The following is a 5,066-nucleotide window of genomic DNA, read 5'->3' as shown; positions in this document are numbered from 1 at the left end:
CTTTTGACACACCCTGGCCATGCTCTCTTCTGTCTCTCCTTTGGTTTACTTGGCTTCTAGCACGGGCGTGCCTTCCAGCACGGGCTGGGCGTGCTAGAAGCTGAGTGCCTTGCATTCTAAAGTTCTTTTCTGCACCAAATTTCTGCAATTTTCTCTTAGATCAAGCGGATTAAAGACCAAGGAAGCTTTTAAACACAATTATACTAAAAGTGATTTAAAATTAAATTAAAGAAGTAAAAACTTACTAAAATTCTAATAAAAACTATATTAAAAACACTATAAAATTTACACTTATCAGCAGGAAAAATATATTGAACGAGTTCTAGAGAGGTTGAATATGAAGAATGCTAAACCAGTTAGCACTCCGCTTGCCGCTCATTTCAAGTTGAGTAAGAAATCCTACCCATCAACAAAGAAAGAAAAAGGAGATATGTCAAATGTTCCATATTCTTCAGCGGTCGGAAGTTTAATGTACGCAATGGTGTGTACGAGACCAGATATCGCTCATGCAGTTGGCGTTGTGAGCCGATTTCTGTCAAAACCTGTAACATCGCTTCCCGGTCCACCCGTTAACTCAAATGAACCGAGCTGAGATGCTACAATCTGGTTGAACCTATGTCCTTTCATGCTAATATCATGTTGTATGCTGATTATGATGTCAAGCTGTTGCTTTTTACATTAGGAAAATATAGATATGTACTTAATATTTTTACAAGACATGATACTAATTTTCAAAATGAAATGGGCCCAACTGTGTGCCCTGTACATGCCATGATAAGGATAGACAGAATCAAAATATCCAAATGAATAGCTACCCTGAAGACTGAGTCTTCCACAGATGAACTGCAGCAGTTGTAAGCTGATTCTCTACGGTCCAGTCTCGAAACCTACGAGTTAAATAAATAACTCGCTGAGCAAATAATGCTTAGTGGATATCTCAATTTAATAAGAAATAAAACAATAAACATATAAGCACACATATCATTATACTTTCATGATTTTACCTGCTGTTCATGATGCTGTATAAATTTTGCAACTTTTATTAACCATCGTATATACTTTATAAATAATAAATCACATAACTGCATCGCTCCATAAGGTTATAGTGAAACCAAAGTGATAAGAAAAACTGTATGAACTGTATGAAACTGGATGAATACTGTATGGCTGGGCTGTTATGGCCCGTATATAAATCATATCCACTCAACAGCCTGTAGCTGGAGTACCAAACTGTATGGGGCGCAGATCTGCTATCCTATGTCGCGACATAGTCTTATCTACGTGGTTTCTGCCTAACCTTAATGGAGCATATTATGTGTATTGTGATAATACAAGAATTATTTAGAAAATATCTAATGAGGAATAATGCATACCATTGATAATGTATAAAGTAACTTGCATGGAAATACTCTAGCTATTGCACCCGCGATGCAATTCTTACTAATATTTATGTAACTAAATTTTACCATTCAGATTAAGGAAATTCTTAGTTTGAATTAAGTTCACTTAGAAGGTAAAATGCAGTAATAATTTTCGGGTGAATGAATCTACATATGCATTCCAACATCATTTCTAATGTGTTCTTGAAATCTGCCAGACAGCCTGTACATGTTTCACAAATCCTATCATAACTCTTTCTGTATATGTCCAATTTAGGTTATTCTAAATTCTATGGTTAGCTAACATCTTAAGGTACAAAGTTTTCTTCTATCACATCTCTTAATTACGTTGGAAAGGTAGTCACATATTGAGCTCAAGTAGCAACTGCCAGTCTGCCCTGCTGTTGGTTTCCAGCCTGCCCAGTTTATACTATTTTGGTCATATCTCTCAATTTATAACTCCAATTTAGGTGATTCTACATTCTATGGTTAGATAACACATTAGGCTACAAATTGTTCTTCTACCACATCTCTTAATTACGTTGGTAAGGTAGTCAAACATTGAGCTCAAGTAGCAACTGTCAGTCTGCCCTGCTGTTGGGTTCCAGCCTGCACAAGTTATACTATTTTGGTCGCAGATCTCAATATATAACTCCAATTTAGGTGATTCTGCCTTCTATGGTTAGATAACACATTAGGCTACAAATTTGTCTTCTACCACATCTCTTAATTACGTTGGTAAGGTAGGCAAATATTTACCGAAATGAGCAACTTCCAGTCCGTCCAGACTGTTGATTTCCAGCCTGCACAGTCTGTACTATTTTGGTCATATCTCTCAATTTATAACTCCAAATTAGGTGATTCAAAAACTCATGGATAGATAAAACATATAGGAACAAATCACTCTTCTATACCACTTCCTAATTCCATCGTTAAACAGAGTCAAAATCAGGGTGAAGTTACTGGTCAATGGTCCAACAAACTGGGTTCAGCATGAAATCAATATCTACTTCATTCATTCAATTCATCCCATGCTTTATCACCATTTACAGACCTTTAATTCAACATTCAGCAATATATGTTTTCATTATCAACACACTACACAAGTTTTCATGCAAGAAAATGTGAAAAACTAAAAGAGATATCAAACCTTCAACCAAAAGAGCTTTAAATCCTCTTCTTAGCTTCCTTTTCTTCCAACTTTGAGTTCCCCTCTCCTATACATAATAACTCTTAGAAATCATCTAAAAAATCACAAAAGTATGAAAATCAAGAAGGGCTACTTACTTGGATAGAGTTCTAGGTTGAATTTAGTGTTTAAATCACATGAAAATGGATGGAGAAAGGAAGGAGATGAAGAGAAAGATGAAAGGAGATGAAGAGGAAGATGAAGATGAAGAAGACGTTGAAGATGAAGATGAAGAAAATGAAGAAGGCAAACTGAAATGGAAGTCTCGTGTAGTCCAAATTTATCTTTGATTGTGTGTTAAAAATTACCAAATAGTACCTATATTTTCCATATGTTACATTTTAATACCTAAACTTTATATTTTAGTGCAAGTAAGTCCTACTCCTTATACTTTGATCTTTTTGTTTCATTCAAGTAAGTCCACTTCTTTTACTTATTTAAGTTACATCCCATTCTACCCCACTCTGGATTTAAATGGCTCGAACCGGGTTCTTGTTCGGCCCAACTCGACTCGACTCTATGCAACGATTCGATTCAGTAGGATGTTACAAAACCCCAGAAGACACATTGGGAAGCAGTAAAGTGGATCTTCAGATACCTGAGAGGAACTTCAAAGTTATATTTAACTTTTGGAGGTGAAAAGTCTGCACTTGTTGGTTATACAAATGCAGATATGGCCGGTGATCTTGATGAAAGAAAATCTACATCAGGATACCTATTTACATTCTCAGGGGGAGCTATTTCATGGCAGTCAAGATTACAGAAATGTGTTTCATTATCAACAACTGAAGCAGAGTACGTTGTAGCAACGGAAGCAGGAAAGGAAATGCTTTGGTTAAAACGATTCTTTCAAGAATTGGGCGTGCAACAGGAAGAATATATAGTTTATTGTGATAGTCAAAGTGCGTTAGACTTGAGCAAAAATACTATGTATCATGCACGGACGAAGCACATTGATGTAAGATATCATTGGATTAGATCTGCCATTGAAGAGAAGCAGTTTCAGTTGCGAAAGATCCACACAGACAAAAATGTTGCAGATATATTAACAAAGGTCGTTCCGAAGGAAAAGTTCGAGTTATGTGTCAAAGCAGCAGGGATGGAGAGTCCCACCATGTGTTGCGCGTGGATTTATGCCTCCACCTGACCCAATGATGATATGAGGACTAAGGATGAGGCTTCACAATAAACCAGAGGTGTCTGAATCAAAAATTGAACCAAACCGTCCAAAGGAGCCTGACCCATGTTAGGGCTGCGTCACGCAGCTATCACCTGCGTGACGCCACTTCTACCTGCGTCACGCAGCTCTAACGGGTCTGACACCTTTGGCGCGCGCCCGTGCAGTGGCCTGCACTGTTTGTATGGATACGCGGCAACGTACTCTGCGTGACGCGACTGCCCTGTCGCCCTAACCATATAAATACTGCATTACACAGCAAAAATGGGACTTTTTTTAGAGACTTTTGAAACTTTTCTCATTTTCTCTCAAAAAGACTAAGGCATTTTAGACAAAAAGAAAACGATTGCGGCTAGGGCTTTCCTCAAAGACTCCAGTGAGTAACCTTGAGGAAGATCAAGCCATTAGGCACATAGATTGAAAACTTGAAAATATAAAAAGGACATAAAAAAGAGTAAGAGAGAAAGAAAAGAAAAGAAAGGCTTTTATTGTTAAGATTGGACGTTGAACCTTTCTAGGATCGTGAAGCTTCATCCTTAGATCGACCATATCGTATGCAATCCTCAAATCTGAGGGTTAGGTAATCATCTAAACCCTTCTTTTTGCATTTTTCTTTAGCTAGTTATTTATGTGTGAAAATCCCATTTTCTTAGTATTTTAGTTAGTTTGGTTTTGATTAAACTACATTTTGCCCATATTTGAGTGTTTCGGAGTTGTATTAAGCCCCTGTTGGTAAAAAGAACACGTAAAAAGGGATTTGAATGGTAGTTGCGGACCAGAGCAGCCGCGTCACGCAGCTACTACCCGCGTGACGCGACTGTTCATGTCCAAAAGTCTATAATATGGATTGGACCACCTGCGTAACGCAGCTATTCGCAAACCCAGGATACTTTTGTATTTAATGTGATATTTCGGATGAATAATCAATAAAACTGAGAATATTAATAAGTCGCGAATAGTTCTGTCACGCAGTTAGGAGTTCCATCACGTGACCGTTCTTCATAGAACAGCCGCGTGACGCAACTGTTCCAATTTCCAGTAACACAATAAGAGTTGCCCCACGCGAGTGTTCTTCATAGATCACCCGCGTGACGCGACTGTTCTAAAGTTCCAGGATGAATGAAGGGAGTCGCGTCACGCGACTGTTCCTTATGGAACACCTGCGTGACGCAACTGTCTCATGATTTCAGTGTATTTTCCTTACTTCACCTTAATTTCATATTATTAGGCAGATTTTAATCTTAACTCAGAAAATGATCAAACATGGGCAAATTAAGATTTAATCAAATCAAATCAACTAATTATTAATGATTTTGAGGTT

The 5,066-nt window shown here is 37.7% G+C and overlaps 1 long non-coding RNA gene across 1 annotated transcript; it reads right to left on the bottom strand.

The window, feature by feature from the left end:
• Positions 1-650: 650 nt before the first annotated feature.
• On the bottom strand, positions 651-3,072 carry LOC149493275 (uncharacterized). Its single transcript, XR_016318547.1, has 3 exons — positions 2,667-3,072; positions 2,530-2,596; positions 651-887 (listed from the first exon to the last, which is right to left on the bottom strand). It is a non-coding gene; the product is annotated as an uncharacterized LOC149493275 (long non-coding RNA).
• Between the last annotated feature and the right edge of the window lie 1,994 nt (positions 3,073-5,066).

This window comes from Jatropha curcas, chromosome 10 (assembly GCF_041381405.1).
Source record: "Jatropha curcas cultivar XTBG-Jc1 chromosome 10, XTBG_Jcur_1.0, whole genome shotgun sequence".
NCBI classification, from domain to species: Eukaryota; Viridiplantae; Streptophyta; class Magnoliopsida; order Malpighiales; family Euphorbiaceae; genus Jatropha; species Jatropha curcas.
The sequence above is the reverse complement of the archived record's forward strand: the minus strand, read 5'-3'. Positions and strand labels throughout refer to the sequence as shown.